The sequence below is a fragment of the Panulirus ornatus genome, chromosome 8, assembly GCF_036320965.1.
Source record: "Panulirus ornatus isolate Po-2019 chromosome 8, ASM3632096v1, whole genome shotgun sequence".
Lineage (NCBI taxonomy): Eukaryota > Metazoa > Arthropoda > Malacostraca > Decapoda > Palinuridae > Panulirus > Panulirus ornatus.
Genome location: NC_092231.1, coordinates 13,481,468 through 13,506,947, shown reverse-complemented (window position 1 = coordinate 13,506,947; position 25,480 = coordinate 13,481,468). Strand labels below are relative to the sequence as shown.

Sequence of the window (25,480 nt, the reverse complement as noted above, 5' to 3'; positions counted from 1 at the left end):
AACTAATTCTTTGTCTTCGGGGTCACCTTACGTCCACAGTAGGAATTAACAGTTTGTCCTGCAGATCTCCCTTCCTTATTGATGAGACTTGGCTTTTCAGTCCGGAGACTCAGTAGAGAACCCAGCAATTAGACTAACCTGCCAATACTTGAGGACGTCTTCTCTCGGCAGACATATCTTCGCTTTGACCTAAACTTTTCCTCGCCTTAGTCACTAGGACTTAGCTGTTTGTCCTACAGATCACATCTCTAAAACCAGATTCAGTTGCCTCTCCTAGATACAGTTAGTCGGGTAACTACCGAGATCATAATCATGAGGAACATGCATGACTTACGGATGTTGTGCTAAACTTAGGCTTAGTTAACCCTGAAGCGCTGCTGTATCTATCTTTCTTTTTATCTGTCTATCAACATATATATATATATATATATATATATATATATATATATATATATATATATATATATATTATACACACACACAAAAGCTGATGAAAATGAGAAACCTAAAAAAGAACAAATGGATGCATTCTCACATGAAAAGACAAGAGAATTGCAATGCAGAAAATATCTTTTTATTTTTAACTAAACTAACATAATCTGAGAAATGTGACCTGAAGATATGGTAAGTGAAAAATGTTCCAGCATTCTGCTTCTCTTACAACAAGGCTCTCCATTTTCTGTTGTTTGTATTAAAGTTTCTGCTTCCCTTCTCAGTCAGCGGCATTGTATTTTACCCTGAATGCAATCTTCCATCCTTTTCGCCATAAAATGAAAAAAAAAAATCCTAATTTTTTTCTGCAAGAATTACATTACCTCTAGCTCAGCTTACCGATTTTTTAATTTTTCTTTTCATTTCTTTTGTTTCCGTTTCCTACTTCGTCCTTACAATTTAGCTATTTGCACTCACTCTCCAGCGCTCTTCATTCCCTCGTATATTCTTCTTACTCGTTCACTTCTCGCGTCCCACTCCTGAGTTTGGCATCGATCTCCTCCTCCCACTCTCCACTGTATAACGGCTGCTTATTTTGCAATCCACATCTTCTTCTTCTTCTTCTTCCTCTTTTTCTTCTTCTTCCTCTTCTTCTTCTTCTTCTTCTTCTTCTTCTTCTTCTTCTTCTTTTCTTCTCCTTCTTCTTCATTATTTTCTTTTCTTTCGACTCCGTTCTTTCATTTTTCGTCATGATTTTGATAAACTATATGGTTCCTCAATCCTAGGATCTCCCCAAATACCACACACAAAATCTCTCTCTCTCTCTCTGTCTCTCTCTCTCTCTCTCTCTCTCTCTCTCTCTCTCTCTCTCTCTCTCTCTCTCTCTCTCCAATTTTCTCCCCAGTAGCCAAACCACGTCTGGCATTTGGGATGCATCGCCCCAGAAGTCATTCAGCCCTTCATGTATTGCAGGCGAGAACAGTGAAGTTAAAGCGTCTCCTTCTAGTTCCTCGCCTCTCGCCCAAGAATGACGACAGAGGCGTGCTCCTCCGTCTTCTGAGTCGAGGTTTTCCTTTGGACGGGTAGAGGAGAAGACGACGGAGGGATGAGTGCGAGAACAGGGTAAATTGCAGCCCCCACCTCCTCAGCATCTGCCATAGTAATCTTAGTCGGAGTGTCATGAACATTCATGGATCTGGAGAAGGCATATGATGGGGTTGATAGAGATGCTTTGTGGAAGGAAAGCTGCCAGAAGCAGTAAGAAGTTTTTATCAAAGGTGTAAGGCTTTGTAGGAGTAGGAAGAGAGGTGAGTGAATGCTTCCAAGTGAAAATCGGTCTGCGGCAGGGGTGTGTGGTTGATGTCACCATGATTGTTCAATTTGTTTATGGATTTTGGGGTGATGAGGTTGGTAAATGCGAGAGTCTTGGAGAGAAAGGCGAGTATACGGTCAGTCGGGGATGAGCAATGAGTCACTCGTTGTTTGATGATCATACAGCACTGGTGGCATACTCGAATGAGAAACTACATAAGTTGGTGAGTGAGTTTGGAAGAACATGTGGAAGAAGGAAGTTAAGGGTGAGTGTGAATAAAGGTCATGTTATCACCTTCAGGAGGGTTGAGGGACAGGTGAGTTGGGGTGTGAGTTTATATGGAAAAAAAATTGGAAGAAGTGAAGAGTTTTAGATATCTGGGAGTGGACATGGCAGCAAATGGAACAATGGGAGTGGAAGTGAGCCTTTAGAGTGCGGAAGGGGGCAGAGGTTCCGGAAGGACTGAGGAATGTGTGGAGAGAAAACGTTATCTGGGAGGGCGAATATGGGTATGTTTGAAGAAATCGTAGTTCCAGCAATATCATATGGCTGAGAGGCATGGCCTATAGATAAGGCTGTGTGTGTGTGTGTGTGTGTGTGTGTGTGTGTGTGTGTGTGTGTGTGTGTGTGTGTGTGTGTATAGGGTGAATGTGTTGGAAATGAAATGTTTGACGACGATATGTGGTGTGAGATGGTTTGATCGAGTAAGTAATGAAAGGGTAAGAGAGATGTGTGGTAATAAAAAGTGCGGTAGCGAGAGCAGAGGAGGGTGTGCTGAAACAGGGTATGGGGAGAAAGAGTGAGTTGACAAAGAGTATATAAGTGTCACAAGTGGAGGGAACAAGGAGAACGGGGAGTCCAAATCGGAGATGGAAAGATGGAGCAAAAAAGATTTTGAGTTATCGGGACCTGAACATGCAGGAGGGTGAAAGGCATGCACGGGATAGAACGATTTGGAATTATATGGTTGACACGCTGTCAATGGACTGAACCAGGCATGTGAAGCGTCAGTGGTAAAAACCACAGAAAGGTCTATGTGACGTGGTTATGGATAGGGAGTTGTGGTTTCGGTGCATCACATATGTCAGCTAGAGAATGGATGCGAACCGATGTGGCCATTCTTCATCTGTTCCTAGTGCTGCCTCACTAACACGGGAAACAGCGATCAAGCATAGAAAAAAAAATCTTTCAAATGCATAATGTTGAACAACGTTGTAAATTTGGTGGAATATAGAGCGAGTCCATTTCAACAATCTATTCGGATGTAATCGAGGAATCAGTGGGTCTTTACTGCCTTGGGAGCATCGCATTACCCAAGAGGTCTTTTTCCTTTAAAGTATTGCATGAAACGACACTGAAGTGTTGGAGCAATTTCGGGCCGGCTTTGTTCAAGTCCCATCATTGGTGCCGAGTCTAACTTCCTGTTGAATTTCTTCCAGTGACTATTTCCTTTTATTTGTTTTTGTTTCTGGTGTGTGTTAGGTTACTTGCTGGAGGGGAGTGACCTCTGTCGGTTGTTTATAGAATGATGCTTTCATGGCTGATGTATTGTTAAAACGGGTTGCATCAAAGGGAGAGTGAAAGCGGTTCTAGCACCTACTGGTTTGAGTTTTAGGTTTTTCGATTCGTTCTTCATATGGTTCACTTTTTATCCCACTGCATCTATATTTCTATATAGTCATTTCATACTGTTGTTTTGATTTCATAGTGTATCAGTCCAGTCAAATTTTACCTTTTATTTGCAAATATGGAAACAAAATTTCATTTTCTTTCGAAATATGTAAAAGAAACTTTCGGGTCTCAGAGAGTGTTCTCTCTTTATAGTTGGGGGATGGTGCCGTAACCTCTCTATTTGACGTAAGAATACAAAAACTCTTGGAATTTTCTATTTACTCTTGGCACAAAGCATCTGTTTGTTTCCCAAAATATCAAGTATTGACGGATACTAGTCGCTTGAAATATGTTTTGCTTCAAAACCAGATTCATAACAGGACTATCCAATGATTCAGATTATTTCATTTGCAATAATACATTTTCCATATATCTTCACGGAGAATCCCCGCGAAAGTCTCCACCTTTCTTTCTTAGATATCAAAATTTCCATGAATCGGCGAATAGTTACAAGATTACGAGGTTGTTCAGAACGAGAAGGATATAAGATTTTATCATTGTCGCCTACAGTGTGTAGATCTGTAGAGGTACTCTAAGGAAATACATTCCAATTCCAGCTCGGAAAAATTTACAATCACACTGAGGTTAACGCTGTTTAAGAATTCTTAGGAGTAGAACAGTCAACCACCACTGCTACTATATACAGTGAGTACTGCAGTCCTCTAACACTGCAGTACTGCAGTCCTCAGGAATCGAACCGATCCGGGATCTACCTCAGGCGGCCCATGAAAGCGTCAAAGTCAGCAACGCTAGCTGCTACATCATGGACGCCTATAACTACAGGTATTCTTTGAAATCCATCTGATTCCATCTTTGGTGGTCATATTTTTTTTTTTTACATAGGGTGGATTACATGTATCATTTTCAGATACACAAAAATTGAGGTCATCTGGCCTTGTCTGGCTGATTATTAATGAAGTTTTAACAATCAGTTGGAATAAACATGCGAAAATGACGAAACACACTATCGCTGCATTGATGGCCCCAACTGAACCCTGTCTGAAACTGCGACACATTCATTTTCATAGTTCTCCACTGCATATCTTTTATCTTGCTTCTACTATGCTCTTATCAATCTTATATATATATATATATATATATATATATATATATATATATATATATATATATATATATATTATATATATATATATATATTCAAAACATCAGCGCACCCGGGGTAGGCTTTCTAAATAGATGCAAATGGCATGTGTCTCTATTTTTCCTAATTGCTTCATAGAATGGCTCCAGGTATGCACCGAGATCATTACAATGCAGAGAACTTTACACGACTAACTTTTATCTAAATACTTTTTAACTTTCAGCATTTTGCTGGTCTTCTGAAGTCAGAACTCAGTTTAATGTATTTCTGTCGTAATAAAGGCATTAGTGAGGCTTTACTGCCTGGGCAACGTCAATTAGCCGAGCGAGCTTTTAGTATCACAAGTGCTTCTTGAAACGACGCCTATGTGTCGAGACGATTTCTGAACGAGACTGTTGAAGTCCCATTCTTGCTATGAAGCCAAACTCGTCGCTTTGTTTCTTCTGGTGTTTTATGCTTTCTTTTCTATTTTTGATGTTTGTCTCTGGCAGCGCTGGAAGGGACTGACCTTTGTCTGCTGTTTATGAAAAGTTTACAGTCTAGTGTTGCAGCTCGCCAGCTGGATCAAAGGGAATGTGTAAGCGGTTATTGCCCTTGGTGGGTGAGGTGAGGCTTCATATTGTTGGGATCGACCTTCGTCGTACTTGCTTTCTTTTAAACATTTTCGTTTTCGAGTTTCTGTTTTCCACATAATTCTGAATCCATTTTAAGTGTTCTGATGAAAAATCCAGCATGTTCTTCTTTCATCATTTTCCATACCTACGTTTGAAACACTTTATTTTGTGATTCATCTCTGGTCCTTTTTGCTTCAAAATTGAAACTAAGCATATTCAAAGACTTCTATACTTTAAATAATCATGTAAGATATATCATAACGCTCTTACTTACCGATAGATATCCAGTAAATACAATGCGAATAATCAGGTGATACTTTATAAACATCTTTATCTAACAGCTTAATGAAAGGTTATAAAGACAACCAAACGATATTCTAATCCTAGACTTGTATTCAGCATGAAAAATACTTCTTGTAATGAGTTTTTAAAGGAAATCTATTTTCTGAGAAAAATACGAAAAACTGCAGTGTATTTTTGAGCTCACAAAACGTTATCTAAATATTGATCCTTTGCATATTCTAAGACTTCTATACTTGAAAAAATCATAGAAAATATATCATAATACTCACAGTTACTGATAGATACACAGTATATACAATGCAAATGATCAGATGGTACTTTACAAATATCTTTATATGACAGCTTAATCAAAGGTAATAAAGACGACCACACGATATCTTACCCCTAGATTTTTATCCAGCATGAAATATACTCCTTATAATAAGGTTTTAAATGAAAAAAAAAGAATATTTCAAAATTGAAACTTGATATATTCCAGGACTTCTATACTTAAAAAAATCATGGGAAATATATCATAATGTTCTTAGTTACCGACAGGCCACCCAGTAAATAAAATGCAAATGAACAGATACAACTTTAGAATATATATCATTTTAACAGCTTAATTAAGGTTGTAAAGACGACCAAACGATATCTTAACCCCAAATTTGTATTCAGCATGAAAAAACTCCTCATAGTAAGCTTTTAAAGGAAATCTATTTTTCTGAGAAAAATACGAAAAATTGCAGGGTATTTTTTGAGCTGAAAAACTTCTTATTTCAGAATTAGAACTTAACTTATTCAAAGACATACTTGAAATAATCATGGAAAATATCAACATCCTGGATGTTCAGGTCGCTATCGCTCAAAATCTTTTTTATTCCATCTTTCCACCTCCAATTTGAGTCTCCCGCTTCTCCTTGTTCCCTCCACCTCTGACACATACATCCTCTTTGTCAATCTTTCCTCACTCATTCTCTTCATATGTCCAAATCATTAAACAGGGGCAGTATACTTTAAAGTTGAACGTCCCGGCTAAAAAAAAAAGAAAAAAAAAAATGCTTTTAATATCGTTTGCGATTAACGTCATGTAAGTGTCACGGAGCACAAATGGAAAAGATTTTCCTTTTTTTCGACTATTTCATGACGCCTCGGTCGTTTCATATGACGTTATTCCCTTTCTGTTTCCTAATTAAAACAAATCAACGCCCGGGTTCTCTCACGTAGGAAAAAAAATCATAGAAAAAAGATAGCGAGCGTATATCAAGGATGCTTTCCGTAAATTCCGGATCATATGTTTTTAGTTTAAACATAGAAGATTCCCTTGTTAGACTAACTAAGTAACATGTCTAAATATAAACTGGCTAGGCAGTGCTCTTAAGGTTAGACTGATAAGGTGTCTTAGATTAGACAGGCTAGATAATGTTCAGTAGATTAGACTGGTTAGATAATGTTCAGTAGATTAGACTGGTTAGATAATGTTCAGTAGATTAGACTGGTTTGATAAGGTTTCTTAGATTGAACAGGCTAGGTAGGCAGTTAGGTAGTTTTCGTTAGGTTTAACTGATTAGGTAAGGTTTCTTAGATTAGACAGGTTAGATAATGTTTATAGAATAAGACTAGTTAGGCAGCTACGTATTGTTATCTATTTTAGAGTGGTCAGGTATGGGTTCTAAATTTTAGGCTACAGAGGTTACGTATTGATCCTTTGGTTCGATTGGTTAAATAAGTTTTCTGAAGTTAGACTGGTTAAGTTAGATTACTTGGGCTAGATTGGTTAGATAATTTTCTTTAAGTTATATTTGGTTAAGTAAGGTTTCTTAAGTTAGACAGGTAATGTTTTATAAGTAAGGTTGATGGAAGTTTGGCTCTGGTAGTGCTTTTCATAGATTTCTCACACCCATTATTTCGTAAAGAGCCATTTCTTCCCTCTTCCTCACAGTCCTTCCCACTGGAAAAATCGAGAGACAGTACTGTATGTGTTTTTCAATGCCAAAAAATGGATTCAGCGATATTAAAAACCCATGAACATAACTATTCTTACTTGAAAAATGCCAGCGATAAGCGCGGACCCATACAGTTTAATTTCACTCCCGCTTCTCTCTCTCTCTCTCTCTCTCTCTCTCTCTCTCTCTCTCTCTCTCTCTCTCTCTCTCTCTCTTTCTTGCACTACTCGCCTGCTTGTCGGGAGGGTTAGTATTAACCACGCAGTGTGCTAGCACTTAAATGGCTGTCAAGTGCTTAAATGGCTGTCAAGGTAGCTGTCCCCTTCTCTCTACCTCAAACACACATGGGCAGCTGGCCTTCAGTTCACTGATATACAGTCTCTCCTTCTCATATGTAACACCTGGCATATAACTCAAAACAACTTGTCTTTCGTAACTCTAACGTTTTCCTGGTGTGAGCACATCGCACTACCACAGTCAATTGGTAAACATTTTGCCGTGAGCACTCGCAAGTACATACACTCACCAAACTTAAGTCTAGTTGAACCCCCACCTCGACTTATCAATGCAGTTCTGCCTTTCCAACTTCTCCTTAATCAAGGATATTTCTGAACTGGAAGCAGTGCAGGTAAGAGCAACTAACTGAGTCCTTCCTTGAGTAACAAACAATATGAGAGCAACTGCGAGACTTCAGCTTGTGCTCTCTAGTCATGAGGCGCCCATCAGGCAAATTAATAGAATGTTTCAAAATACTTAAAGGATTCCACAATGTCGATATTGAAAATTTCTTTAAAGTAGCGCCATCACTACCAATGAGAGGACAATGGCTAAAAGTTATAAGTTACTGAATTAGTCTAGAGTGTACGAAATATTTCTTCAACATTATCAACGCGTGGAATAAGCTCCCAGAACATGTTCAGAGCAACGCTCTTAGTATCTTCAAAATAAAGCTAAATCATCACTTGTCACTCTCCGTTACTGAATAATTCGTTTAATTAATTATCATAAGAACCTGATTTTATCCTGGGGATAGGGGAGAAAGAATACTTCCCACGTATTCCTTGCGTGTCGTAGAAGGCGACTAAAAGGGAAGGGAGCTGGGGGCTGGAAATCCTCCCCTCTCATTTTTTTTTTAATTTTCCAAAAGAAGGAACAGAGAAGGGGCCACGTGAGGATATTCTCTCAGAGGCCCAGTCCTCTGTTCTTAACGCTACCTCGCTAATGCGGGAAATGGCGAATAGTATAAAAGAAAAAAAAGAAGAACCTGATTGGGCAAGACTGTGAAATACTTCAGAGAAATCTCTAATGAATCGGGAGATGGTCAAACAAATGACAGATAAAACTTAATAAAGGCACTTGTAAAATATCCTCCTTTGAAAGTAAAAATATCAGATATATATGGAAATTTTCTGGGTAAAGCAAATGGGAAGAACAATATTGGAGTATGATTAGCATCTTGGAGTTGTTCTAAGTAGAAACACTTTGATGAATAGTGTCAAGCAACGAATAAGAAAGGATAGGATGACGGTGTTTTTGGGAATGACAGGGATGCTGATTAATCTCAAGTGGATCAGCCAATTCTCATTGAAAAGAATAATCCTTAGTCCGCATTGTTGGTGGCATCAACTCAGGGAGGGTTGAGGGTTATTCGTTGGTGCTGGTTCCCCCAGAGAATTGCTCGCTCGCCCCGGTCCTTCATTACCCGTGAGGGGCTTCATTAGCGGAAATTGGGTATATATATATATATATATATATATATATATATATATATATATATATATATATATATATACATACATACATACATATATATATATATATATATATATATATATATATATATATATATATATATATATATATATACACCCATTGTCCTTGAAGGTTCCGTTGTTTTGTACCCCTTTGCTGATTATGCCACAGGTAACGGCATTGAGTCTGTCTCAATTGCTAATGCTAAGAACTTTAATTTGTCCCCAGGCAATTTCGAAGCCCATCCTAGCATTAACCAGATTATCATGAGAGAACTTACAAAACACGAAAACATAAGAAAAAAGTTGTTTATGACACACTCAGCTACCCAGGTCAACCCCCGCCACCTGACCCCCTTAATCATACTCCCTTACAAGGGTTACGACCAGACAAAGCAGACATTGCTTGGCCTACAAAGACTGGTGTTGGACGGCGGGAACCAAGTGTGGTGTTAGGATTTAAATGATTTTGTTAAGTATTAGCACCTGATGAGGTGGATTGTCTCCACGAAACATGTCGTGCCAAATGTATAGAAAAATTGCATGTTAAATAGAATTTTATGAACTACTGAAGTGCGATTTTACCTCTCTCTCTCTCTCTCTCTCTCTCTCTCTCTCTCTCTCTCTCTCTCTCTCTCTCTCAGAGGGAGGAGTTAGCCACGTCGAACATGGTTCGCTGTCGTAACGTGGGTGGGATTCACTTACCGCTCGGCGAATGAATGGGTCTTCTGTTAATGGACACCTAGCTAGACCTGTGTAACAAGGTTACCCCCTGGTAGGGTACGCGGCATATTGCGTTCAAAGGACTGACTGACTACTTTCTGTACGTTGAGTCGAATTTTCAGTGACACTCCCCAATACACGTGGACTGATTAAAAACCCCATTCTCTTTTTTTTTCGGGAAAAGTTTTGATTAGTCTTACCGCTAATGTATCTTTTTTTCTACGACCAGGCCATTTTTTTTAGGACAGAAGAAAAATGGAAGAGTTGATTAATGGAAATAGGAGACTGGAAGTAACAATAAAATTTCCTGTTTCTATTTCAGAGGAAAGTCTGGTGGTATACAAGGCAGAATATTTTGTTATCAAAGAAGCTGTTATAAATTGATATTAGATTTATAAAACATAGTTACGACCAGCTCTTTCTTAACGAACATTTGACTTAGTGATTCATCAACTGAATGAGCAATCTGTGGATAGGATGGTTACCTGACCCAATACTTAACAGACGAAACCGATGAACGCAACGATTAGCTGAGCAATGCATTAACAGAATACTTGAACGGTATAACAGTTGACGTTCAGACCAACTGCGTTCAGACCAACTGACTTATGGAAGAGGTCAAAGGGCAAAAAACATGCGGTGGAGATAAAAATCATGACGGATTATTTGAGCTAAGCTTTTTACACGAATTAAATGGTGTTAGCAATAGAGGACCACTGGAACAGATGTCGTGTGAAAAAGCTGTTACAGATGGGAGAGGGACAGAAACGGAATGGATATGGCACAATGGTCCTGTGGTACGAAAAGTACAATTTCGACGCAAATGATTTCAGCAGCAATGGATGGGAGAACCAGCTGGTTTCCCAAGTAGTTTATCTTTACGAGGCACTTCGTCTACGATGTATGGTAATACGAAGAGAAGTTCCCGGGCGCGACACAGCTGTGTTTAGAGGGAGGTGATGGCAAGATTTTATCACTGTTTACGTTAAGCGTGTGTCAACAAACATTTGTTGTTCCCCTGATGTAGTACCTAGTACGTATGTTTCCCTTTATGGCATATCTCGCGGGGCCTAGTTAGGCAGGAATCCCATAACATGTGTGACACGAACTACTAAAAGCTCGAACACAATTTTTTGTCCAAGGTTCTTTCTCATAATGAACACTGCAACGTATCCTTTTTTTTTTCTTTACGCTGGAGGCTCTAGTCACAAACAAAAGTCCACATCATGGTCTGGCTTTAATATACATGTTGTCATGCTTGTATCTGAGAGACAGATATCATATAACCAAGAACTGGAGCGTTTTGGATTACGATAGTTGGCTAGCCATCACTAATACCGTTCAGGAATTCCTTTCCTCCCAATTCTCACCCATTATACACACACGTACCATTGGAGTCCACTGCCAACACTTGGCTTAGGAGTCCAGCCCGGGAATGAATTCTATGTTCCTGAGCTAATGAATGGTGTTATGATGCCACAAGGAGGTATGGCTCTAATTCCCCTGGAATGAAACTGGTGTTAGATGCCACAGGGTGGTATGGTTCTAATTCCCTGGAATGAAACTGATGTTAGATGCCACAGGGTGGTATGGCTCTAGTTCCCCTGGAATGAAACTAGTGTTATGATGCCACAGGGTGGTATGGCTCTAATTCCCCTGGAATGAAACTAGTGTTAGATGCCACAGGATGGTGTGGTTCTAATTCCCCTGGAATGAAACTGATGTTAGATGCCACAGGGTGGTATGGTTCTAATTCCCCTGGAATGAAACTGATGTTAGATGCCACAGGGTGGTATGGCTCTAATTCCCCTGGAATGAAACTGGTGTTATAATACCACATGGTGGTATGGTTCTATTTACCCTGGAATGAAACAGTTTCTTTAAAGAGCGGCTGAACCTAATTCCCAAAGATTATCATGCCTAAGCTGATGCTTGCATGGATGTAAAAACCTCACAGAAGAAGAGTACAACCAAATCAAATTATAACTATTTGGTATTCTGTTCATTCACAGTTTTCCTCCATATTCAGCAGAAAAAAGACTTCTGTCATCCCATTTCCTTCAGTTTCCGCTAATCATTTACATTTATGTACTTCTCGTGATTCACGTTGCGTTGAAATTTTTTATGTCTAAGTCTGTGGTTTAGCCGAAAGACCCATGAAATATATACCTCTGAGCCCTTCTGCCGCTATTAAACCATTTTATTGCAGCAGATCTGCTTGACACACACACACACACACACACACACACACACACACACACACACACACCGCAATCTGATTCAACAGCATGGTGTATATATATATATATATATATATATATATATATATATATATATATATATATATATTTATGATATCAGTTCTGAAATATATTAATCTTTCAACATTAACATTTTGCTCCTTATCTGCAAAAATTCTTTAAAATAGAATCTTCAAAAATTACCACAATTCTTCCCTCAAACAACGACACGAACCTTGGCAAGATATCGTGAGGGTAGGTATTTTTCCATCAGGAAATATGTGGGTGAGTGGAACATAGCCGCCGGGTGCGGTGAGGAAGCAGGGCCAACGTATTTGCCATCATCGTTAAAACTAAACATACGTGCTATTGGAACCTTAATATAAAGGACCATGAGGCAGTGTTATCATCTGGTTAGATATGTTGCCAGTAACATCAGGGTGTATAAGTTACCAGTAACATCAGGGTGTATAAGTTACCAGTAACATCAGGGTGTATAAGTTACCAGTAACATCAGGCTGGACACGTTACCAGTAACATCAGGCTGGACACGTTACCAGTAACATCAGGCTGGACACGTTACCAGTATCACCAGGTTGAATGCGTTACCAATGGGTAATGTTGGTATTTTCTCCCAAGATGAAAATGATTTCTTTTTTTCAACTTATTTTCATTTCACTTGTTGGACTGAACATGAAAATGATCGACGTTGTATTCTGGTAGAAAAGAGTGAATCCAATTTTCACACACACACACCTAACTGCCTCTAACCCTCGGTAGCTTTGACCATTAACATTTTGCGCAAAAGCAAGATCTGTATTTCAGTTTTTGGGGGATTTCCAGTCACGATTAAGGTAATATGATGATTTAATGAGCCTCTGGCGTCAGGAACGGAGCAAGGTTTTGTCACAAGATGATTAAGCACGACAAAATTTGATCTGATTTACAGGCACGTTCACACACACACACACACACACACACACACACACACACACGTCAATAAGTCTATGAGTTAGGTATATCATCTATCTGTTCTATTTATCACTACCCAGGACCAATTTCTAAGATAGTGTTCTCATTTTACCCAAAATCTCTTTCTAGAGCTTCTTGCAACCGAAGGCAGCGCTACTTTCACTAGAAGGGAACTGAAAACTCCTACGAATTAAGAAGTCCTTGTTCAGGACTATACTCCTAATGACACAGCCTCACCGAAGGTGACTTTTCACTCGTGGCGTACCTTCGAGCAGGCAGAGTCCGGTAACACCTGCAGTGTGTGTGTGTGTGTGTGTGTGTGTGTGTGTGTGTATGTTTCATTAAAGACTATATCAAAATTAGCACTAATGATTCTCTTTTTGTCTTTTTTCTAATTTCAGAACGTCATTTTCACAATACAAATTTTCAGAACATATACACTGAACTTTCGCCCTTGTCAAAGCATCATCAAACTAACCAAACTGAAGCTGACCAACTCCTGAAAGCATGGAATATGATATATGCATAAGGAGGAAAACTAAGACTCCTGGAGACAGCTATGAACTCCATGAAGGCGAGAGGAGACTGGGGTCCGTATGTGTGGATGATGCAACCTCGTGTGTCAAGTTAGCGACATGAGAACCTTCCCTGAAGTGCTCTTTGATGGTTGTAGGAGCCAAATAGCCAAAGGCTTCTGACTTGGCCCATTTGCTGGTTGTTGAATTAGAGGAAATTTTTTTACAAAACTGCTTCTATAGTGTTTGAGAATTTTCGTGTTTTTGCTCTAGTGTAAGAGAAGTCCTGTGACTTTTCTTTCACATATGTTGTTCCTATGCACCTTCCTGCACATAAACGTCATATATATATATATATATATATATATATATATATATATATATATATATATATATTTTTATTTTTTTTTTTTTTTTTTTTTTATACTTTGTCGCTGTCTCCCGCGTTTGCGAGGTAGCGCAAGGAAACAGACGAAAGAAATGGCCCAACCCCCCCCCCCCCATACACATGTACATACACACGTCCACACACGCAAATATACATACCTACACAGCTTTCCATGGTTTACCCCAGACGCTTCACATGCCTTGCTTCAATCCACTGACAGCACGTCAACCCCTGTATACCACATGACTCCAATTCACTCTATTTCTTGCCCTCCTTTCACCCTCCTGCATGTTCAGGCCCCGATCACACAAAATCTTTTTCACTCCATCTTTCCACCTCCAATTTGGTCTCCCTCTTCTCCTCGTTCCCTCCACCTCCGACACATATATCCTCTTGGTCAATCTCTCCTCACTCATTCTCTCCATGTGCCCAAACCATTTCAAAACACCCTCTTCTGCTCTCTCAACCACGCTCTTTTTATTTCCACACATCTCTCTTACCCTTACGTTACTTACTCGATCAAACCACCTCACACCACACATTGTCCTCAAACATCTCATTTCCAGCACATCCATCCTCCTGCGCACATCTCTATCCATAGCCCACGCCTCGCAACCAAACAACATTGTTGGAACCACTATTCCCTCAAACATACCCATTTTTGCTTTCCGAGATAATGTTCTCGACTTCCACACATTTTTCAAGGCTCCCAAAATTTTCGCCCCCTCCCCCACCCTATGATCCACTTCCGCTTCCATGGTTCCATCCGCTGACAGATCCACTCCCAGATATCTAAAACACTTCACTTCCTCCAGTTTTTCTCCATTCAAACTCACCTCCCAATTGACTTGACCCTCACCCCTACTGTACCTAATAACCTTGCTCTTATTCACATTTACTCTCAACTTTCTTCTTCCACACACTTTACCAAACTCAGTCACCAGCTTCTGCAGTTTCTCACATGAATCAGCCACCAGCGCTGTATCATCAGCGAACAACAACTGACTCACTTCCCAAGCTCTCTCATCCCCAACAGACTTCATACTTGCCCCTCTTTCCAGGACTCTTGCATTTACCTCCCTTACAACCCCATCCATAAACAAATTAAACAACCATGGAGACATCACACACCCCTGCCGCAAACCTACATTCACTGAGAACCAATCACTTTCCTCTCTTCCTACACGTACACATGCCTTACATCCTCGATAAAAACTTTTCACTGCTTCTAACAACTTGCCTCCCACACCATATATTCTTAATACCTTCCACAGAGCATCTCTATCAACTCTATCATATGCCTTCTCCAGATCCATAAATGCTACATACAAATCCATTTGCTTTTCTAAGTATTTCTCACATACATTCTTCAAAGCAAACACCTGATCCACACATCCTCTACCACTTCTGAAACCGCACTGCTCTTCCCCAATCTGATGCTCTGTACATGCCTTCACCCTCTCAATCAATACCCTCCCATATAATTTACCAGGAATACTCAACAAACTTATACCTCTGTAATTTGAGCACTCACTCTTATCCCCTTTGCCTTTGTACAATGGCACTATGCACGCATTCCGCCAATCCTCAGGCACCTCACCATGAGTCATACATACATTAAATAACCTTACCAACCAGTCAACAATACAGTCACCCCCTTTTTTTATAAATTCCACTGCAATACCATCCAAACCTGCTGCCTTGCCGGCTTTCATCTTCCGCAAAGCTTTTACTACCTCTTCTCTGTTTACCAAATCATTTTCCCTAACCCTCTCACTTTGCACACCACCTCGACCAAAACACCCTATATCTGCCACTCTGTCATCAGACACATTCAGCAAACCTGAATATATATATATATATATATATATATATATATATATATATATATATATATATATATATATATATATGCGCAGAACCTTCACTTCACCGTGAAGAGATATATGCAACAATCACCACTAGAAAGAAAATAGATACGGTGAGTACTTTAGTTTATTGCATCCAAAGACAGAGGATGTATTAAGCAAAAGTATTCACCATTCTATTTTCTCTTCCCAGTGGTGATTATTGTATATATATATATATATATATATATATATATATATATATATATATATATATATATATATATATATATATATATCTTTCCACCTCCAATTTGGTCTCCCACTTCTCCTCGTTCCCTCCACCTCTGAAACATATATCCTCTTGGTCAATCTTTCCTCACTCATTCTCTCCATGTGCCCAAACCATTTCAAAACACCCTCTTCTGCTCTCTCAACCAAACTCTTTTTATTTCCACACATCTCTCTTACCCTTACATTACTTACTCGATCAAACCACCTCACACCACATATTGTCCTCAAACATCTCATTTCCAGCACATCCACCCTCCTGCGCACAACTCTATCCATAGCCCACGCACAGCAACCATACAACATTGTTGGAACCACTATTCTTTCAAACATACCCATTTTTGCTTTCCGAGATAATGTTCTCGACTTTCAAACATTTTTCAAGGCTCCCAGAATTTTCGCCCCCTCCCCCACCCTATGATTCACTTCCGCTTCCATGGTTCCATCCGCTGCCAGATCCACACCCAGATATCTAAAACACTTAATTATGCTTAATTATGAGAGCATACAAGGTTTTGCCAAAGAGCAGAGTTAACGCATAGCGCTTACCGCAGCAAAAATATTGATTTACGAAGATAGTTGTGTGAGTTACGTGTTTTCAAGCCTATCGTATGAGACAGAGAGATTACGTGTTTGTCTACTAGAAGCCAGCAATCATCGTGTGGCTAAGGCAGAAAAGGCCGAGGTAGCTACTTGGGCCCAAGGAGTGAGGCTTGACAACCAGTGAAGTGCCACTTCACTCGGCAGCTGCTATGAAGGAGGGAGAGAGAGAGAGAGAGAGAGAGAGAGAGAGAGAGAGAGAGAGAGAGAGAGAGAGAGAGAGAGAGAGAGAGCTATTGCTCACACTCACCATCGAAAGGGGTGGGTAAGGTTTTTGTGGTGTATGATTCCATTTACGTGATAGTGTTCATTAATCGAATTTATTCTCTATGGCGTCATTCTCTTTCCACCAAATCTAGCGTCCCTACCTACTGGCTCTGTGTCAGGGCAGAGTGGCTCTTACAGAGCATGTGACGAAAAGGTCAAAGGTCAAGGTTACAAATGGGGGGGCGAGAGATGGGATTTGGTCCATGGCAATTTGTTATTAATGAACCACCACATGACATGCGGATTACATACCATTATGAGGTCGCTCAGACTAATGGCGAGAGCCGATTGTGTCACACATAGACACACACAGACACACAGACACACACACACACACACACACACACATACACAAACATACGTGGGGCCCCATGAGTTTGAAATCTCCCTCCACGTAATACATAATTAGATAAACACACACGTCCTCATACAACCACATGAAAGTAAATACAAATATATGAGCATGTATGTTGACGCAAACACATACACGAATCACTCCCGCACACATGGCTCACATATCAAGCACCGGGAGCAGATATAAGTGATGTACTGTACAGTTGACAGTTTATCCACTGAGGTTCTGAACTATACAGGATGAGACGACGTGTAAAAGCAGCTCTTGTATCATAGAATCTCATATCAACACTTATATGAACACACACACACACTTCCCATTCTCTGAGGTGAGTAACGAACCCTGATCAGAAACTAGGGCTGCTTCTTCGTTCCTGATGGGGTTAGAATACTGGCTGTGAGTGCGTCAGTTGGCAGACGACTCTTATTCGGTTCAATGCCAAGCTTTTTCCAAAACGAGCCTGGCATAATTCTCCATCTCCCTTATCAGTGATGCATGCATTACTGTGGAAAATTCATTGATATCCCGTGTCAAAGGCCTGTTTCTAATTAGCAAAAGTCGAAACAGTTTAATTTCTCCTAAAATGTGGGATGTAAGTGCGAGATGGTTAGCTAGGAATTCCAGTGCAGTCATGGGGGGTGAGGTGGCGTGCCTAAGGAATGACAGAGTGGCCTCTTTTTTTTTTTTTTAAGTGGCATTGTACAAGGGCAACAGGAAACAAAAGCAAATGATCGAATGACAGAGTTGAAAGTTTGTTGAGAGTACCCGGTAAGTTCTCTCTCTCTCTCTCTCTCTCTCTCTCTCTCTCTCTCTCTCTCTCTCTCTCTTTCTCTATTATGTGTTTTATGTGATCAATATGACACTATAATCATGTGAGCCACCACACGACGGTCAAGCATTCCTCGGTCCAAGCAAATAGCTCTCTCTCTCTCTCTGGATGGCGCACAGCATCGTGATGATGATCGGAGAATCAAAATTCAATCAGATTCAAATCAGTTTCCCATTATCAACAACATGTTGTGTTTTAATGAAATGAATATTCATGAACCATAAACATTACATTGCCCGTATAAATTCAGATTATATAACGAGTTCGGACGGATATAATGAATATCTCTTTTGTAATGAGACAAATTAAGGGCGTATACTGATTAATTTAATTACTACTCACATAAAGATGCCCCAAGTAAACTCATGATTACTGTGTAATTATAAGCGACTGTATTCAGTTTGAATTAATATCACTAGGGGATACGGCAGTAACCTTCTTTTTCTTTTTAAAAGATACGTATTGCAACCATTCCCTTCTAAAATGTTTTGAATCATAGACTAATTACCTCAATGCTCTCATTAGAATCAATGGACAGAACATAGCTCTGGTCTCTCCTGAAGGAGGTTTTATGTGTAAGACTTAATGTAATATAAAGTATGAGTCAAGAACACTACTGGATCCATACACTGGGGGATACTGATGCTGGATTTCATTATCAAATTACAATTACTCATGATTAATGAGAAATTCTTCCGTGCGAACATCAGACGTGATCTAACGGAATTACTCTCACCCAGTGATGCTAACCTACGTTTTTTGAAGAAACGGTAATGATAAAGATAATAATAATGATGCTACTACTACTAGTACCACTACTACACCAATTACCATTGCTACTACTACTTCTACTACTACTACTACCACTACTACTACAACTACTAGTACCACTACTGCATCCATTACTACTACTACTACTACTACTACAATAAGCAGTGCTACTACTACTACCTGTGATAATGATAAAAATAGTAATGATAACAATATTTCCAAACAGTCAATGCTTTGACATAGTTCTATCATCAGTGTGGAGATGTATGAGCAATTCACACCGGAGATTACTATTTGATATTTTTCCTCCCCATCCTTGAGATGTTCCTCCCCTTCTTTGTACGAAGGTTTACAAGCTTTTCATATGAATCCCTCTCCATTTTACAAGCGTTTTTACCGCTCTTCTTTACGAGCTTCTTCAAAGTCATAACTACGTTTCACAGTTCTCGCGTTTACCATACCTGACAGAGGCTTTGCAAAAAAATATAGAAAATGCAGATTTCCCTCATAACCTTCCAGGTATACTGTGGATATGATAGTCCTTGATAACCTTCATTCTGCGTAGAGGACAAGAGAAATTCTGGGAGTGGGATCACGCCGCTTAAAACATATCTGGAATAGCAGCCCTCTGCGGCCGGGGTAATTGAGAGGTGGTCGAGCAGAGAATGTCTTCCCTGTGTTAAGATCGGGCAAAGAGTAATGAAAGAGGAAAAAAAAAAAGATGTAAAGGATAGCTAGTTAGGCAGATAGATAGACAGATACCTCGTGTGTGTATGAGAGAGAGAGAGAGAGAGAGAGAGAGAGAGAGAGAGAGAGAGAGAGAGAGAGAGAGAGAGAGAGATTAATGCATCACCTTAAAAAAAGAAAAAGGGAAACTTTCAGCACCAATACATACACACACACCAGTCTGCCGCCGGGAGTATATAGATTACGCACCGTAAAACACGATGACAGAAAATCACTCAAATGCATAAAAAAAAGAAGAAAACTAACACCTTTTCACCTGTACACACTTCAGTCTTCTCCCTTTATCTTAAACTATCCCGTTTCCCTGTCCCAACTCTTCTTCCGCTCCTCTAACCAACCTGAGAAAAGGAGCGGGATGATATGGGCGTGTATACACCTATTTAACGTATCAACATTCTCTTCAGGTCCTTTATAGGTCTGCTGGGCCTCTCGTGCACCCTCACCGAGGGATATGGTAAATTGTTTTCCCTTTCAGTAATGGCCACTTTCTTCCTCCATGGCAACACTTTAGATTTAGAAGGTGTCTTTGGGAAAACTTTAGAATTTCAAAAACTACTTCTTTTTCACTTCCCCTTTCTTCTTTATTCTGTGTCCTTTTTATACCATTTATTGTTTCGCATTCATGTTTTTTCCTACATTTGCTCTCTGCTTCTTTTCTAAGCTATGTTCGACAACCTTAATTTCTTTGACGTATTTCAACATACCCAAACCTAAGCCACGCGATCATTATCATAGACCAACCCCTAAGGAAGAACGAACAGCTTGGGTTAACTGTGGACCGGCTGCCTAGACCAGTTATCGAACGTAAGCGGACTCGAGCCCGGGCAGCTCGTGAATGTGTCATGGTCAGCAACGCTAACCGCCACACCACAAACAAGAAGCAACCATTACACAGAAAGACCCGGCAGACGCATGCATCTTTACCACAGTGTTCTGCTCCCTCCTTACTAGCTGGATGTGCGGCTCTGATCCACGAGATACTGCACGACCGAAGAGATTGACCATGATTCGAAAGATCACTAATTGGTACTGGGATAAGTCAAAGAGGTTTGGAATCGATGTGTCATTTAGTCACAAGAATGACAGGTACGTAAAGAAAAGTCAGTTCAATGATGATATATATATATATATATATATATATATATATATATATATATATATATATATATATATATATTCCTTTTTTTTCTTTCTTTCATACTATTCGCCATTTCCCGCATTAGCGAGGTAGCGTTAAGAACAGAGGACTTGGCCTTTGAGGGAATATCCTCACCTGGCCCCCTTCTCTGTTCATTTTTTTGAAAAAAAAAAAATGAGAGAGGAGGATTTCCCCCCCCCCGCTCCCTTCCCTTTTAGTCGCCTTCTACGACACGCAGGGAATACGTGGGAATTATTCTTTCTCCCCTATCCCCTATGTATATATATATATATATATATATATATATATATATATATATATATATATATATACATATTGAATTACCCTCATTCGGCTTCAACCACAAAGCTATCGTGAAGACTTTCTGAAAAGTATGATAACTGTGCAGTACAGCATCTTTAATCCTTGTCAAGGCTTGCACTCAGTCACAGAACTCTGGTGATGACTACCAAAGGAGAAGGTACATTAGATTATTCTTACCACTCCTCACTGCAACCACGCAGTTAAAGTACATTTACGTTAACTTGATAGAAACTGGATTACAATTCTGTTTCCCTGCGGGTAGACGCAGTGCCGCAGACCTAAATCCGTTTTAGGATAGCAGGGTTTGACATTGGCTGGACCACTCTGCTGCACGTTCCCATTGTGTTAGATGACCGATGAGGACAAGGAATGCAAATAGGGCTGGTGTTGGAAGGCCATGCGGGAAAGATATTTTATTTTCTTTCTATTTTCCGGCCAAAAGTCTGAGGACGATGATATCAATAGATGATAAGAGGAATCTAAGAAAAGGAAAGTCAGTAGTGATCAGCGATGTTGCATAAACTTATGCAAGTGAATTCCCGAAAGCACATATATACATAGTGTATTCTCAGTATCCAAATTGCTGAGTGTTAGGATAAGATCTAATGATCATGTTGTATCACTCTTTGTGTGTTCACTGACCTGCTGACAATATACCCTGTATACACTCTGAGAACTTGTCTTCCCGTGGCCATTATCACAAAAATCCAAAGTCCGCCAGCATATTTCTTCACCATCTCTGAGCAGTGAGTGTTTTCCTGCCGCATCTACAATCCTGATTATTCCTTCATGACATATATGCTCTAGTTCATTACAATTCCCCGGATGATTATGTATTACCAACACCACTATGTACTTCCCCTCCTGCAGAATTAGACGAACAGGTTCGCCTTCTGAACATCATCAGCAGTACAAGCAGCCCTAAAGGAACAACACAGAATCTGTTGTAACCAGACATCCTCGACTTGCAAAACAGACGAAAAGGACATTCCGTAGCGCCATCTCCAACAACACCCAGTTTACAAAACCCAACGACCAATTCAGAGGTGTAATCTATTACAAAAACATGAAGATTAACTGGCATGATCAGCAACCTCAATCAGAAACCAGAGTCTCCCCAAGAACTCCAATATGTTATATGACTTATATGCTAAGGTGAAGCATGTAAACTCTGTCTTAAGAACTTAAAGAATATAGCAGCTACCATAACCATGCTATCTACACATATCACTATACTCCTACAGCAAGAAGCATATGGAAGCCAACATAACCACTCTCTGTAGACATATTCTTCAAGCTAATATCTTTATATATGTATATATATATTTATATATATATATATATATATATATATATATATATATATATATATATATATATATATATATATATATATATATCAAACTATCTTTCAAACTATTCGCCATTTCCCGCATTAGCGAGGTAGCGTTAAGAACAGAGGACTGGGCCTTTGAGGGAATACCCTCACCTGGCCCAATTCTCTGTTCCTTCTTTTGGGAAAAAGAAAAAAAAAAAAAAAAAAAACGAGAGGGGAGGATTACTAGCCCCCCGCTCCCTCCCCTTTTATATATATATATATATATATATATATATATATATATATATATATATATATATATATATATATATATGTGTGTGTGTGTGTGTGTGTGTGTGTGTATGTGTACGTAAAAAATTCCAGGAAATGAAACACGATAAGTTCCCACGTACTCTCATGTAATGATCACATCGTCATGGGAGATACAAGAATGAGATAGAAGACGGAGAACAGCCGGATGATATACAAGGATAAGACGTAGCTAAGACGCCAATGGTAAATAAGTGTTATCAATGGCGTCTTAGCGAAATATCAATTGATAAATAGATAGGTGGTTAAAGCCATCAATATCATTTAATACAATGTCATTATATAAAGTAATTACTTTTGTGGGGCCAGGGAGCAGCTCTGAAACGTCATAGAATAAAAACTGGTGAAAAGCTTTAGAGTTGATGCTTATCTTTTTTTCCTTAGGTTAAGGTATTATCCTTTGTTTATATGTAAAGAAGTTTTGTACCAAGTCTACCTAAGAACTGTTGACGGTACCTTCTGTTATCTTGGGAGCATCTTTAAGAATAAGTTGGCGTCTTGTTATTGCTGCTGTTGTTTATGAAGTAAAAAGTTCCTTTAATTGGAACCAAAAGGACGCCATTACAGAGAAGAAGGCTGTGGCGAGGAAGGAAATTCTATTTAAGAAGGAAACCAATGGGCCTCAGGCAGCTTACCTACCCTTTCTATTTGGGTAGTCTGGCTTCTTTTTATGGACGGAGAGGGTCCTTTGCAGAAACTAGATGGAAGCGGGAAAAGAAGAATGACGTGAGAGCGAATTTTCGTAAAAGAGAAAGAGCTGTGGCTGACTCAGGTTGGTGTGTTGGGTAGTTCACATAGATCACAGGGTCTTTGCCCCTAAAATTGGTTTAGCTGGAGTGAGTGGTAGAGGAAGACCTTACAGGGAAACATGGACTTGTTTGTTGCTACCTTAGTGGAACTCTTTTGAGAACAGAAATGAGAGAGATTATGCAATCCTGTCCTTGTTTAATTGTTCAAGTGTATATATATATATATATATATATATATATATATATATATATATATATATATATATATATATATATATTGACAGTTGGGATGAGCGAGTATCAGCAAACTTTAGGAAGAATATGAAAATGGTTTGGAAGGAGGTTCCTTGTGTGAGGAGAACTAAGAAAAAATTGTTCCCTTGTTTTCCACATATTGCTAACCTCCTCCTAAGAAATCTATTTTTCCTGAGATTTACTGACACCCCATCTCTCATTTGCCTTTTTTTCGACCCCTGCACGTTCCTCTTGACTTCTTGCCATTTTCTCTTATAAATCTCCCAATCATTTGCAATCCTTCCCTGTAAGCACCGTCTAAACGCCTCTCTTTTCTCTTTCATTAGCAACTTTACTTCTTCATTCCACCACCCACCACCCTTTCCTATCTGCCCACATCCCACCTTCTGCATGCTATAAGCATCTCTCGCACATGCCAGCAATACTTTCCTGAATACCCCCATTCCTCACCCACTCCCTAGTTTCATTTGCTCTCAACTTTTGTCATTCCACACTCAAACTCTCTTTGTATTTCTTAACATAAGCCTCTCTTCCAAGCTCACATACTCTAACCAAACTTTTCTCATCAATAATGCATATTTTTTTCTTCGAAAGCCTCTTTATATCGTCATCCCTGCCTCCACAAGACACTGATTACACATACAACCAGCTACCACTCTCGCAGATTTACATACTTTAGTCTCTCTTTTACACGCCTATCAATAAGAATGTAGTGCTCACACACGGATACTTGTGTATGTCCCTCTCTTTAAACTAAGTATTCCCAGTCGCCAGTCCTCTTTCAGCACACAGCACCATAAGCTGCTTACTATTTCCATTCATTTTACTGAATATCTCATGACCTCCATTTATGCCTTCAACTGCAACATTATTTACCTTCCATGAAAACTTCTGACACATTCACTCACTTGCTCCCAAAACACCTGCCCCTCTTGATCATTCTTTTCATGACCAGGTGTATAAACACAAATATTTATCAATTTCTCGTTATCCACTTTAATTTTTCCCACATCAGTTTAGAGCTCACTTCCTTATACTCTTTTCACACACTCCTGCAACTTCTGCTGAAACATTAGTGCTACTCCTTTTTTTTGCTCTTGTCCTCTCGCCATCCTTGACTTTCCTCCTAAGAGGTTTCCAAACCACTCTTGCCCTTTACCCTCGAGTTCTTTTTTGTTTGTTTTTTCACTCATAACCAGAACATCCTCGAGGAGGATGAACACTCCCCGCCTGGCTCTACCTTCTGTTCCATCTTTTATAAACTGAAGTACTAAATGAGAAGGGTTTCCCTCTCTCCCCCTTTGTACACCTTGTACGACGCGCAGGAAATATGGAGGTAGATTATATATTTCTTTCATATATGTTTGCCATTTCTCACGGGTGTGAGGCAGCGCCAAGAAAAGATAACTAAGCCGCACAGGAAATCTACGAAATTATATTCCCGGTATTTGCAAATAAATGTGATTTCTGCTCCACTCCAGCAAAACATGAGCTTAACATGTGGAATATTAGTATGAAAACACCTCGAACATGTTTCATGAAAACCAACACGAAGAGAAATATTTAGGTCAAGCAAGACACAATATTGGTTGATATTGGGGACACGAAAGCAAGCTATTTGGAGATATTCCCTCATATCCTCCTGTGTGTTTGGTAAATCTGTGACCTATTTGCATATCTCACTTAATTTTCTAGTATACAGAAAACTGAA

General features: G+C 39.5%; 1 protein-coding gene across 3 annotated transcripts in view; it reads right to left on the bottom strand.

Moving 5' to 3' along the window:
- Positions 1-25,480, bottom strand: part of LOC139749835 (allatostatin-A receptor-like) — a 321,402-nt gene that overhangs the window by 239,557 nt on the left and 56,365 nt on the right. The window lies entirely within an intron of this gene.